Raw genomic sequence first — 15,527 nt, 5'->3', positions numbered from 1 at the left:
TCTCTGAATGACTTCTCCAAGGAGTTGATGAAACAGACTGGGAAAATTCTTGTGACACCAAGATACCATCATGGCAGAGTTCCCAGGCTGATGAGATCTTATAGGATGATGAGGTTATAAAAGAGTGAGGGTGTTGACAAGTTTTATAATAAAAAGTTCATCTTAGCAGCTGTGTGAAGAATAAATTGGAAGCGAGAAAGACTGGAGGCAGGGAAAATCCATTAGGAAACTGAAAAGAGAATGGAAGGAGAAATGGGAAATCTAGATTATATAAAAATAAAAGATATCATTAACATTTATTTCTTAAAAGCCAAAGATTATAGGAATTATAGATCTCATATATGATACCTCTCTCATTTTACTATTCAAATAGTCTAGGTGAGAAATTAGAGAGAAGGCCACAAAAGTGAGAAATGTCACTGAAGTAGAAATGACAAGACTTGGCAACTAATTGGATATGGGAATGAAAGAAGAAGAAAAGCTTCAAAATACGTTGAATTGAAGTTTTCAAGCCTAGGTAGCTAATAGAGTTTGGTGGTGCTTTTAATAGGAAAAGAGAAAATTGGAGGAAGGTTTTTTGGAGAACATGCTTCAGTTTTTGAGAAAATGAATCTATGGGGGTAGATGAACTAACCAAAGGAAAAAACATTGAGAGAAGAGGGACCAATGCAAAGATCTGGGTAACACTCATGTTAGTCACTTCAACTTTTGAATGAAATATTTTATTTGTAAAATGAGGAAGGTAGTCCATATGATATCTATAATTCTTGGCTTTTAAGAACTAAATATTAATGCTATCTTTTGCTTTTTTATATTTATCTCAATGTGTCCTTTCCCCTTTCAGTCCCAGAGAACCATCCCTGACAATAAAAAATAAAATGATGGGGTAAAAAAGTTCACAAAATTAGCCAGTATATTGAAAAATATTGATATATGCAGTATTCCATATCCATCATTACCCTCCCACTTGGATTTTTTAATTTTTAAGTTTTTTTATTAGATTGTTTAGAAAAAAAGCTCTTCAAGAAGAGGATAGTTACTGTTCATTAAAAAAGTCCAAATAATGATAAATAATGAATTCACACAAGCTAGGAAAGGGCTCTAGTGGGCTTTTATATGACCTTGGTACTGACTCTGTTCTGTTCAGCCTTTATATATATGACCTGGATGAAGGCATAAATGATGCACTCATTAATTTGTAGATATGACAACTGGGAGATATAATTTACACACTGGATGAGAAAACCAAGATCCAACAGGCTGGAGAGAGGAGCCAAACCTCATAAGATGAAATTTAATGAGCATAAGTGACTAGTCCTACACTTTGGGTTCAGGAAAAAATCACGTACATGAATACAGAATTGGAGGAACATGGCTAGACTGTAACTCTTGTGGAAAACACACATACACACACAGCTGAAGGTTTGAGTAGACTTCAAGTTTCATATGAGTCAACAGAGGAAAAGGTTAATATGATCTTGGAATGTATTTATCAAAATAGAGTATCTAAAATGAGAGATGTATACTCTGCCCTGGTCAGAACACTTTTGGATGATTATGATCCATTTTGAGTAACACATTTAGAAAGGACAATGAGAAATTGGATTTTATCCAAATGAGGAAGTGAGGAAACTCTAAACCATATACTGGATAAGGGAGCATGTGATATTTCACCTGAAAAATGTAAGATAATGTAAGACATAATAGAGATATAATATCTGTCTTTAAGTATAGGAAGATTTATATAGATAGTTCTATTTTCTCTAGAGTAAAAAATTAGAACTAGTTTATAGAATCTATATTTCTGCTCAAAATAAATACACTAGAGAAACTTCCTTTGCCAAAATTCTGTCTCTGTCTTTCTCTGTCTCTCTGTCTCTCTGTGTACCTCTCTCTCCTCTTTCCCCCTATGTGTCTCATGTCTATAAATATAGATACATACTTATGTATATGTATCCTAGGATTAAATAATATGAACATTTTGAATTTATTAACAAGAAAATCAATAATAAAGCTAAGTCTTCTAATTGGTCTTCCTGTCTTTTACAACTCCAATCAATCTTCCATTTAGCTACCAAGGTGATTTTTCTAAATCATTCTGCCCATCCCATCCCTGATTGAGCCAATGAACTCCAGTGTTGTCCTATTACTTCCAGGATCAAATATATACATTTTTTCTTGGACATTTAAAGCTCTTTAGAACCTAGTCTTGTCCCTCCTTTTCAATATTCTTATACTTTACTCCTCTTATAGTCTATGATACAAGTACACCAACCTGTTTACAATTCCTCAACCATGAAATTCCATCTCCCATCACTGCAGCATTGCACTGGCTGTGCCCTTTGCTCAGCATGTTCTGTCCTTTCCCTTCTACCTATTGGTTTCCCTGGCTTTCTTCACAACTCAACTACAATCTGCAAGTAATCTTTCCATGAACTAATATATTTATAGCTATGCTATTTTTATGGCTAAATGTATACATATATGTGTGAATACATACAAAGATTTCTATATATATATATATGTGAAGTATACTCTACACTACCATATATATATGTATATATATATGTATATGTATATATATATATATATATATATATATATATATATATATATATATATATATACAAGGAATGGCTACAGTCTCAGTCATGGTAATTTGGTAATTTAATCCAAAGGGAAGTCAATAGACATACCTTTGGCTAGAACCATGGAATGAAGGTAGTATTTGTTACTAAACCTACTTAAAAAAGCGGAACAGGGAACAGTGATGGTATGGAGAATGGCAAGATGGTAGATGATTAGATGCAAAGTGAATTATAGTCTGAGCATGGCTACTCCTATAATACTTGAGTTACATTTATAATCACTGGTTAAGACTGCCTGAGAAATAAAAAGTTAGATAGATTGAAATATAGATAGATAGGTAAGTAGATAGGTAGATAGGTAGGGAGAGAGAGAGAGAGAGAGAGAGAGAGAGAGAGAGAGAGAGAGAGAGAGAGAGAGAGAGTAGATGAATGTGTGTGTGTATAAAGCAGCCATCTATTTAGACAGAGTAAGAAGAGCAGGATTTGTTTTCTAGATCATGCTTTTGATACCAGTATAATATGAAGAAAGTAACCCTCTGTTTGAAGTAGGAGGTTCTGTATTTTAATTCTAGCTCTGTTTTTATGAGCTTCAATTTCCTTTTCTAAAACATGAGGAGATCAGATTAGACATTTTTAGTTCTAATTGCCATAATCTAAATATGAGGCATCATAGTGAAATAGATAGGACTTAGAGTCAGCAAGGCTTAGGTTAAGTTCTGCCTACAACTCTTCAGGCTATGAGATCCAACCAAGTTTAAGGTTGTAATAAGTCATTGACCTTTTTTAGGCCTCAGTTTTCTAATCTAAAAATGGGGCTAATAATAACTGTAGTATTCACCTCACAAGATTACTGTAATGTCCAACTTTTTGTGTCCCCTTTTGGGTTTTCCTTGGCAAAGATCCTGGGGTAATTTTCCATTTCCTTCTCTAATTCATTTTAGAATCCAGGAAACAGAGACAAAAAGGATTAAGCAGCTTGCGCAGAGTCTCACAGCTGGTAAGTGTCTGGAGACCAGATTTGAACTCAGGAAGATGAATCTTCCTGACAACAGACTACGCCATCTATTCACTGTGCCATCTATTTGCCCCTTATTGACATTGGGGTTTTCCAAAAGTCTTAGTGTATTTATAAGCTTAAGATTTATTTTATTCATTAATGAGTTCCTGTGCAACCACATTAGTCTCTTTACACATCTTTCCCAGTTTTCTTCTGGGAAATTTTTCATTTGTGCCCCCACTTGTTACTCTTAAGGGTTTCCCATCTCTCCTAAGTTAAGTTGACCATAGACTGAAAAATGCAAGGGACTTTAGCTCAAGATAATTTAAAACTGCACTTAGGCTCTTGGGACACCTTTATGTCATTAATATTTATTATACTATGATGATGTCTAAAATACATCTCACAAAGAATGGAATAATGCATTTGTCAGGAGACCCACTGATATGGTCAAAAGGATGTTCACTTTGATATTGAAGGGAGATAGAGAAAACATAATTTAGGAAAAACTGTAACCTCAAATACTATGGAAGACAGTAAGTATGAAACAAAGAAGCATCATATTGGAGGAAGTGCTCAGTAATTTTCAGGTAACTAAACACCAAAGCACAGATTGTGAGAAACAAACTAAGTGAGTCTTACATTTAAAAATAAGAATAGAAACATTATTGTTGTTATTCAGTCATATCCAATACTTAGTGACTCCATTTGGGGTTTTCTTGGCAAAGATATCAGAGTGATTTGTCATGCCCTTCTGCAGCTCATTTTACAGAGGAGGAAATTAATGCAAACAAAGTTAAGTAATTGGCCCAAGGTCACATAGCTACTAAGTGTCTGAGATCAGATTTGAACACAGGTCTTCCTGTCTCCTGGTCCAGTGCTCTCTCCACTACTTCACCTAAATGCCTAAGTATTTTCTCACAGTTAATTAGGAATTTTTGAGAATTGGTTGGAAAGGGATTACCCAGTAGAGGGTAATTTGTTCAAAAACAATCAATCTAATTGAAATGACAGAAAATATCACCATATGATTTTTCAAAAGGTATATTTGTGAAATGAGCTGGAGGAGGAAACGGCAAACCACTCCAATATCTTTGCCAGGAAAACTCCAAATAGGGTCATGAAAAGTCAACAAGACTGAAATGACAGAACAATAGTATCATTAAATGGAAATCCCTGAACTCAAAGGTAGAAGCACAATGAAGTAGACTTGGGTAGTGTGAAATCAGTATGGAAAATGTATCTCAGATGAGCTAGGTAGTCAGATAATACAAACAATATTTTTCCAAAATATGAATTATAAAAATAAACAGAAGTAAAATATATATGAAAGAGGTGATGGAATAATGTATTGCATGTCAAAAAAAGTATAATTCTAGCAAGAGATCATTGGATCTGAGGGATATATATGTGTCTGTGTGTGATATATATATATTAGAGAGCATCTGGGTAAAGGTAGGAAAAAGGTAGAAATAATATTTTGGTGGGAATACAGTACAAAACACCTAATGAGAAGGAGGAAATGGAAGATAATTTCTGTAAGTCATAAAGCTATACAGAAATGATAGGTCATTTTATGGGGGACTGTAATGATTTAGATGTATATAAGAGACAAAAGTAAAATAAATAATACTATCTGTATTCATAACACAATGATGTTTAGTGAGAAATAATGTGTGACTAACACACCATGGGCAGAAACGGGCAATGTCCCAGAAAGATACTTCACATAAAACAAGTTGCTATTCAATGGTCCCTTTGCCTACTCTTTCCATAGTTTCTATGTCTTCATGACTTTTTCCTAATGACATCAAATGTCTTTCATTTCCCAATTCTTTTCAAGAGCCCTAGAGTTGTTCTATCTCTTTGCACCCAGTTTTGTCCCTGGAGTACTATTTTGTTCTCCCTTTCAGATTATGCACTTTTTTCTCCAGGCAAGTCCTCTCCTTCCAGACTTATTAATTGCTCCTGATCATCTGCTCTCGTTAGCCCTATCCACATAACTGGCAGACGCAGGAGATCAGTCATTGACTGCCTTATTAATAATTAATAATAATAATAATAATTTTATTTTATATTTATATTATTATAACATAAATATAATAATAATTAATAATAAAAACATCTTTAAGGAAGTAGCAAGTTTGAGATCTGTTGTTGATCAGTCAGTTCAACCTTGTCTGATTCTTTGTGACCTCCATTTGGGTTTCTTTGGCAAAGATACTGGAATGTTTTGTCATTTCCTTCCCCAGCTCATTTTATAGATGAGAACTGAAACAAACAGGTTTAAGTGACTTATCTAGGGTCACATAGCTAGTAAGGGTCCTAGGTCAAGTTTTAATGCAGATCTTCCTGATTTTAAAGCCAGTGTTCTATCCACTGTGCTAACTTGTTACCCCAATTAGGACCTAATTCTGATCACTAAGTAAAAACTAACTGTCAAATCAGAAATAATGTAAACTTTGGGAAAGCTTGACCAGACTTTCTTTAAGGGAGCACTCTCCCTAGTCTGACTCTCAAGGGGAAGATTTCAAAATGATTAAAAAGATTAATTAAGGAGGCAGCACAGGAAGAGGAAGTCAGTTTGAATCATGGCTCTCCTACTTAATAATTGTGGGACCTTGAGTAAGAGATCTCACCTCAGTTGGCCTTGATGTCTTTATCAAAAAAGTGAAGAGGTTAGACAACATGATTTCTAAAACCCCTGACAACATTCAATCCATGACCCTAGCATTTCATTATTCTATAAGAGAATTTACCTTAAAAGTTGGAGAACCCTAAGAGTAACAATTGGCAGCACAAATGAAAATTTTCCCACAAGAAAGTCAAGGGAGAAATGTGCATAGAGAATAATATGGTTGCCCAGGATTTCACTGACCTCAGAAGAGACAAGCAGAATGAATTCAAAGGATCAGTGCAGTGTTATAAGAATAATGTCTGGAACCAACCGAGGCTTGTGCTGAAAACTAAGGACAATAAAAAGGATTTATTTAGCTATACTGAAGACAAGAAACGCAAAGAAAGGATAAGACTTATGCTTGGAGGTTCATAGAACTATAATTCTAGAAAGAAGGTGAAACAACTCAATCCTATTTTGCTTCTATTTTTCTTCTCAAAGGAAAATGATTGTTCATCCTATAAAATATGGATTAAAAATAGCAAATAGAACAAAGCAAAGAAAATAGCAAGAGAACATGTAATTTACCTTAATATATTTAAAGTAACTTGAACTATACTATAACACACAATACTGAAAAAATTCAGTACTTGATTTATTGTAATTGCTAAACCACTTTTGGTGACCTTCAAAAAATCAGGAGAAAGGGGAGAAAGTACTTTAGTGTTGAAGATATACATGTCATGATTAAAAAAAATAGAAGAAACAGTTCTTCAAACTTTAGGCTAGTAACTTATGTCCTGTGAAAATTCTAGAACATATGGTTAAAAGGATGTTTTGTTTGCCATTAGGGAAATGGTAGTCATTAAGAGGGCAGCATGGATTGATTAAGAACAAGTCATGCCAGACTAAGATCATTACTTTTGCCAGGCAGAATTACTAGACTAATAGGTAAGGGGAACACTAGCAAAATATACCTGGATATTTGACAACAAAGTTTCTTACATTCCTCCATGTAGATAAGAAAATTCATTGATAAGATACCAGTTGCCTTATAGAGCATTTGGATGAGTACAAAACTAACTGGGAAGGCAACTACATTCTACATTCATTCAGCAAACATTTATTAATTGCCCATAATGGGCCAGTCTTTATGCCTGTCACTGAGAATATGAAGACAAAAATCAAACAATTCTTACCTTCAAGGAGTTTATCTTCTATTGGGGGGAGGGGCGGGGGGAACAGCATAAACATAAAACAGTGTATGAGAAGGCAAGAAAAGATCCACACCTGGAAAGATATAGTACATAAAATATAAAGGTAATTAGTTGTCTTCTTGACCTCAGAAACTCCAACAAGGAGCTTATATTCTATTGTGAAGGTGGGGCAACTGAGGGAATTAAGAATATAGAAAAGTAATAGACTATCCTAGGTACTTGTACTCTTAGTGTGGGATATTGGTTCACTTCAGTTCTTTTGTTCAGAGTCTGATTACCAACACACATTTGTATATACTTATTTTCCTTCTATATCACCACTACATATCATGTGTATGGGCTGCTGGGCTCTGCCACTGACCAATAGTTCTTGAGATGATTTCAGAAGTATTCCATTCTCAGAATTTTCAGAAGTCATTAAGATTTATTCTAGGTGTTGTTCCTTGAGCACATTCCACATTTTATTCATGCCATAAGACCATGTTTGCCTGCTTTCTGAACTTCTGTTTCAATCAATTTGCCCATTCTTCCAACATTGACAGATAACCAAGTTAAAATTCTCAGGAGCCACTTCTGCGTTTGAAGAACCAGCTCTAGTGATTGTGACTGCTCTTAGGGTTTTTATCTTACTGCAAACTTCTCCAGAGACTGCATGGATGATCAAAGCATACCCATATTAGATACCATATAATTACTTACAATACAGTGCTAGTTTCTGATGTTCAGTCATTTCAGTTGCGTCTTACTTTTTGTGACACCCAACCCCCCCCCCCCCCAACCTGGAGTTTTCTTGGCAAGAAGACTGGAGTAATTGTCGTTTGCTTATTCAGCTCACTTTATAGATGAGGAACTGAGGGGAACAGGGACTTGACCAGGGTTACACAGCTTGTGTCTCTGAGGCCAGTTCTGAACTTATAAAGATGTCATCTTGATTCCAAGCCCAGTATCCTATTCACTGCACCATGCAACTGGCCTATTACTGCTAGAACTTTAAATTCTAATTTGTTTCCATCAAGTCTAACATTTTAATTTTGTGGATTTAGACATGCCAGAGACATTTTGCTTTGTACTTCAACAGCTTTGTTGGGAACTTCAAGCTTACTCTGAACTATACCAAAGATGGTTGATATTTATCATTCATTCAACCAAGACCTATTCCTATCATAAAGATATTTTTGTCTATTAGAATGATTGAAATAGAATGGCCACTTTTAATCCACAACCTAATATAAGTAGCACATATACTGTTTTACCATCACTTCTGTATAGGGTCCTATCAGTCCAAATGGGACAGACTCAACTGACGATGAAGTAATGTGTATCATTTTCAAAATCCAATATGGTCTCCATCTCTGGCCCCATCTTCATTTCTTCATACTCATTCCTTTTAAAGTTCAACCATTCAAATACCATTTCTAAATGTCTGTTTCTGTGCGTATATAACTTATTTGTCTATACAGTCCAATAGTTGTTGTAGAAAATAGTTATACTTCATTTATATTATGTTGATTGTGATCTTAATTCAAATTACTTGACCTCTCCTCTCTTAGTCCTTTGTCTTTCCAGGCCAAATAGTGTTATGCACAGTTCTATTTCTTAATAGGTTTTCTGTAAATTCTTTGCTTGGAATTGTTATTATCAGGATGGTACCTCTGGCTTTCCTCTGTGATCTCTACATGAAGTGTTCAAGAAGTCAAGACTGAGTTTTCCTGAGTTGGTTGCCAGGTGTACTCTCATCCCTCTATTCAGATACCTTTGCTTTTTTCTAGCAACTGCCTGCAGACAAAATGTTTATTCTTTAATGTAACATTTGCCATAAATTCAGATGATTTTTATAAATGTGCATTTGGGTCCTTCTGTGTTTTCTTTTGGGTGGGCTGCTATTTTTTTCTATGAGTCTTAACATTTTCTAGCTTTACCTTTTGTATCATCTCAAAGTTTAGAAGAGAAGGTATACTCATGAGTGTGATGATAAATTTTAACAACTGGTCTATGGAAAAAATGTATATACACTAAACTTTGTTTAACCTTACATTAACATGTTCTTTATTTTTTTTTTCTCTGTCACTGCCTTAAATCTAGATAACAAATAAAATAATAAATTAGATCCTGGTTCATGATGTTTTCCAATTTTCAAGGCAAAAATATTTACACTAAAAATTTAAGAGTGGACACTCCCAAGCCAATTGTAGTTGGCTTTATCTATCCCCTCAGGCCATAGTGCCATTCTTGCTTTTCTAAGCACTCCTGATATCTAATTTCAGATTTTTCTATTCTCAGAGACCAAACAAATTCAAGAACAACTTCTCTGATTCTTTCTATCAAATTGCTCATTTTGTCTTTCCCTTTTCAGTAGTTTGGGCACTTGCCTGTTCCCAGACTTCTACTGGTTCTTCTCTATATAAGAATGATATTAGAAATTAAGTCTTGTTATATTAGTTTAGAGATAAGAAGTAGAGAATTTGGCTTGAGAAAGAATTAGAATTTCAAACAGAGCTGAAATAGAGTGTCAGTTTCAAGTCTAACAGTTTTTCTGTGAGAGTTGCTTTTTGGGTATGACAGTTGGTCTCTGGCAGTTGGCAGAGTCAGAGTCTCTCTCTCTCTGAGGGCTTGGAGGAGGTAACATCTTTTTTTTAATCTCTCCCTGTCTGAGGTAGAAGGAAAGGGAAAGACCTGAAGGAGCTAAGTGTTTTCCTTTCCCAACTTAGGGAACACTAGTGACTATCTATTGCTATTTTTATAGATTATTTTAACTCTGAGAAGACCAAAGAAAGACCTGGTCTTTGTTTTGGACTCTGAGTCTGCTAAGGTCAGAGTCCTAACTTGGTTCTCACTGAGGCTCAGCTATAACAAAATAGCCTTTGTTATTTTTATAACTTGGAGACAAAGTTAAGAATTATAAGGATAAGAGTGTTAGTTAATTTAGAATAGCAAAAATTTGGGTTAATAAGATCAGGAAGTATCAGTGTAGCCTATAGAAACAGGAGAAACAATTCCTTGTGGCACCGCGAGTTTTATTTGGGTGGATCTAGAATCCTTTAGAGTTAGAAATTCTTTTTATCCTCATATTTTCAATAAATAGTTTATTTTTATATATCAAGTGTTTTTTTAGCATGCATGTTCCTGGCCCTGAAGAGAAGTTCACTTATGAGCTTCACTTCACTAATATAAACTGAAGATATTTTGTAAGCACAGCAGAGTATCAAAATCAGTTTATATCCCATAATCAATCCATTGCTATATTATTTTGACAATTCTCACATTTATTTTTACACTTAGAAGCTCAAATGTCCCATCCTGAGAAAATCCCTAATGTGGACTGAGATCTTTTTGTGATGTAGAAAATGAATACTTGTAACATGCTGCTAAAACTTCTTTTTGTGTGTGTCTTTACTCATACCTCCAAGTTTTTCTGAAGGCAAAATTTCTCAGCCTATTGAATCACTTGTTTTTTTAAATCAACATCTCCTTTCCAGAGCTATTATTGCAAATGTATTTCCAGATACGATAATCCTTTATTATTAGTGTATTGGATACGTTTACATGATTGTCTGGTAACTCAAACAATACCTCTTGAGAGATTTCTTTTAATTTGACCCTGTTCTAAATCACTTTGTAGGGAATATATGAATTCAAATCTAGTCTTGTAGCTCTGTGGCCCTAGACAAGTCACTTAACCCCCATTACCTAGTCCTTACCACTCTATTGTCTTGGAACCAATCTTTAGTAATGATTCTAAGACTGAAGGTAAGGGTTTAAAAAAAAAAGAATCCTATATTCTAGAGTTTCATGATAATGATTTCTGCTTATACTCTTGGGAAAAGGTTCTCAGACTTACAGAATTTATGCATACACATATACATACACACACTCATATATATATATATATATGTATACACACATCTTTACAAAATAGATATAATGAGGAGAGTAACAATTGAGGAGATTATCATAGACTGAGTTGAGCCATGGAAGAAGCCTAGGAATTATTTAAGGTGGAGATGAGAAGAGAATCCCTTCTAGGCATAGAGGGGAGCTCTATGCTATGCAAAGATGTGGTGGGAAATGACACATTGTGTAGGAAATAGTAGGTAGGTCATTCTGACTGGAAAATGATGTACATGAAGGACAGTAATATGTAGCAAACTGAAAGACTTTAAATACCAAGCAAAGAAGGTTATATTTTTTCCTAGATGCAATTGGGAGCCATTTGAGGTTCTTGAATGTAGAAATCATTACAAATTTCCTCAACCAATTAGGATACTAATAATATTTCCAAATTAGTATTCTTTACACTGAATGATGCACCTTTTCTCTTCCCCAATCCTCACTGGTGTCCATAATCCCTTTACGAAGCATCATTTTATACCATTAAGTTTAAAAAGTTCCTCCCCATCCTTTTCAAGAGAGAACTCAGTGAATAATTATTCCCCAGATGTCTGATAGCTGGCAGAATTCTCTCTCGGGTTAGGTTATGTGGTAGAGGGAAGAAGGTGATATGGAGGGGACTGTCAGAAACATGGCAGAGGCTGTCAGAAGCTGACTCCTCTCCATTTTCAGATCTCTGGAGTCAGACCCTACCACCAGCAGTTTCAAGGTTCAACTTTCCTTGGCCTATTTGAGAAAAAAGATCATGTCCCACACTGACTCAGACTGAGAACAGAAAATGCTCCCTTCCTCTTCTCCCACACAGGCAGGCACCCTGCCCACCTGAGTGAGGAGGAAGTGTGCCTCCACTGGGTCTCTAGAGGCCTTTCTCAGGATTCTATCCTGGGGCCTATTCTCTTCACAAATGTAATGAATTATTTAGATAAAGACATAGATGGCATCAGATTAGTATACAGCCAATAGGATTATAGGATTACAGAATGAGAACTGGAAGGGACCCTGGAGTCATGCAACCCAACTTATTTTACAAATGAGGAAATGGAGGCCCAAAGATATTATGTATTTTAATCAAGGTAAAAACTTGAGTAGAGTGAAGATTTGAACCCAGATCCTCTAATTCTCAATTCAGTGCTCTTTCTATTGTACCTCACAAAACTAAAAACAAAAGAGAACTTGGCAGGCTGAAATAGTGGGACATCTCTAATAACATCAAACTTAAATATAAAGAAGTATAAAGTCTACCCTTGGATTCAAAAAATAAATTAGAGAAGTACGAAATATGGGAAAGGACATGGTTGGACAATGTTTCATGTAAAAAGGATGAGTCAACAGATAACATGGAGTAGGAAAGTCACAAAAGTTCATGTCACTCTTACAAGAAAATGTCATGAAAGTCACTTTGTACTCTAGCCTGGGAAGACCACACATCTGGAATACTTTGTTTAGTTGTATTTTTTATTTGCATTTATGCCTTAGTTTCACATTTTATGGAAAATATTAAGAAGTTGGAGCATGAACATAGTGTGCCCAGAATGGTGAGGATATCCTAAAACCATATGAAGACTGAATGAAAAACTTGGGATAGGGAGGGAGCAAAATGGTTAGGCTAGAAAAAAATGACATGATAAAATTTGAAGGACTCTCATTATAGAAAAGGTTTAGAATTGTTTTACTTGTTCCTGAAGAACAGACAAAGACCAATGAGTATAAGTTACAGAGAAACAGATTTTTGCTTTATATGAGGGGAAAAAATAGAGATGTCCAAAAGAAGAGTCTTCTGCCATCCCCTTTTCCTTTTGCTTTCAATATTTCCCAATATCAAGGTCTTTTCCAATTAGTTCTGATTCTCATTATGTGGCCAAAGTATTTAAGCTTTAGCTTCAGCATTTGTCCTTCCAGTATATAGTCTGAATTATTTTTTTAAATTATTGACTGATTTGATATCCTTGATGTCCAAAGGACTCTCAGAAGTCTTCAACACCACAATTTGCCACCTAGCTTCCCAGGAGAGAGTTGAGATATTTGAATTTTTGAACTATCTGTGTAAGTAGAATAATATGCCATATGTGAGTAAAAGAAATGTAAATTAAGTGTTATATGAGGTCTTGAGGGAGCAAAGTTGTTATTGACTGTGAGAATCAGGAAAGGCACCTTGGGGAAGTAGAGAAAGAGAGAAATGTTAAGGGGGGGGGCATTTCAGGTATAGAGAACACTATGAGCAAAGATGTGGAGTTGACAACGTCCAATGTTTGTAGTGTGATAAGGAAAGATGGCAGAATTGTCTATAGATTCATACAGGATTTGAGAGCTGTAAATGATCATGTAATAAAGACTCATCCTATAATACCAAGCCCAGCTGCTATAATCTCAAGCATCCCAAGTCAAGCAAGATATTTCACCATGATAGATTTATGTTCAGCATTTTTCTCAATACCAGTTCATGAGTATTCTCAAAAGATCTTTGCTTTCACATGGGAGGAAACAAAATGGACGTGGACTCATCTTTCTCAGGGATTCTGCGATAGCCTTAGTCAATTCTCTCAAATTTTGAACAGAGACCTTAAAACAATAACATCCAAAGAAAGCAAAATAGTATATTCTGTAGATGATATCCTCCTAGCATCTCCATCTGCTAAAGTGTGTTTAAGAGATAGCAAGATTCTTTTGATTGAATTATAAATGTGGACATAAAGTCTCTAAGTCAAAACTTCAGTGGGTTTTGCCTCACATTGAATATCTTGGCTTTGTGTTGTCAGAGGGTTCCAGAAGTATCACTCAAAAAAGAATAACTGATATCCAGAAACTGAGTGCACCTAAGACCAAGAAGCAACTCAGAGCTGTTCTTGGAACAACTGGTTTCTGTAGACAATGGATACCTGGGTAGAGTGAAATTACTAAATATTTAACAGATCTAACCAAGAATACAGAACCAGAACCTCTGAAACTGAAACCTGAACATCTGCAAGCCTTAAGTAGGCTTAAGGGAGCGATTTTATCTGAACCAGCTCTTGGAATCCCAGACTATACTAAACCTTTTCAATTATTTGTGAATGAGATGAAAGGAATTGCATCTAGTGTACTGACACAGACTTTAGGACAAAGTTATCTTCCAGTTGGATACTATAGTTGTCAGCTAAATCCAATTGCTCCAGGTACAGTTCCTTGTTTAAGAGGTGTAGCTGCTGCAACTGTGTTAGTTCAGAAGTCATCAGACTTAGTTTTGGGATGTCCATTCACGGTTGTTCACATTCAAATAGAAGCACTAATGAGGAAATTTCATACTCAAGTATATTCAGACCAATGAATCTCTAAGTATGAGATTATACTTCTAGGTAGTGAAAACATCAAGTTGGGAAGGTGTAGTGTATTGAATCTGGCTACACTTCCTCCTGATTTTCCAAAGAATGGTGAACCATTACATGAATGTGTAGAAGTAATAGATCTAGTGGATATGCCAAGGATGGATTTAAAAGACACTACAATCAAAAACCCAGATTTGGTTTTATTCACAGATTGTTCTTCATATTTGTGTAATGGAATTTGATGTATGGGTTGTCACAGAATATGAGACACTGTGGTATGGATCATTACCTGGTAACCTTAGTGCTCAAGGCGCAGAGTTGGTCCCATTAAAGCAAGTATGTCTTCTGGCTGATGGTAAAAGTGCAAATGTATATACAGACTCCCATTATGCTTTTTCAGTGTGTCATGCTACAGGAGAGATCTGGAAACAATAAGGTTTTATTACTGCATCAGGAAAACCAATTGCTCATGCAGAAATAATAACTCAGTTGTTGGATGCTATCCAGAAACTTAAACAACTAGCGGTAATCCATTGTAGAAGTCATACTAATAGCAGAGACTCAGTTACTAAAGTAAGTCATAGAGCTGATATAACTGTAAAATTTGCTGCCAGAAATGCCCCAATGTATGTTATGAACTTATCAACTATAGAATCTGATGATCTAGAAAAAGAGCTTATGTAGACTCAGAAATACCAAAATGGAAAGAGAAGTTTGGAGCAAGAAAAGAACATGGCATATGGTTAACAGATACTGGAAAGACACAGTTAACAAAAGACCTGTATACCTATTTGTGTCAAGTCATCCACAGAAAAGGTGATTTTGTTACTCAAGCTGTAATCATCACAATAAAGAGACAACAGGTAGCTCCTGGAATAAGTACTGTAGCAAATAAGATCTGCTCAAGCTGTTCTGTTT

The 15,527-nt window shown here is 35.3% G+C and overlaps 1 long non-coding RNA gene across 1 annotated transcript in view; it reads left to right on the top strand.

Moving 5' to 3' along the window:
- LOC103092475 (uncharacterized) overlaps positions 1-15,527 on the top strand; it is a 313,263-nt gene that overhangs the window by 272,145 nt on the left and 25,591 nt on the right. Inside the window, exon 6 of the long non-coding RNA XR_008915591.1 lies at positions 3,530-3,585. This is a non-coding gene — a long non-coding RNA (uncharacterized LOC103092475). The remainder of the gene's footprint in view (positions 1-3,529; positions 3,586-15,527) is intronic.

Source organism: Monodelphis domestica, chromosome 1 (assembly GCF_027887165.1).
Source record: "Monodelphis domestica isolate mMonDom1 chromosome 1, mMonDom1.pri, whole genome shotgun sequence".
NCBI classification, from domain to species: domain Eukaryota; kingdom Metazoa; phylum Chordata; class Mammalia; order Didelphimorphia; family Didelphidae; genus Monodelphis; species Monodelphis domestica.
The sequence above is the reverse complement of the archived record's forward strand: the minus strand, read 5'-3'. Positions and strand labels throughout refer to the sequence as shown.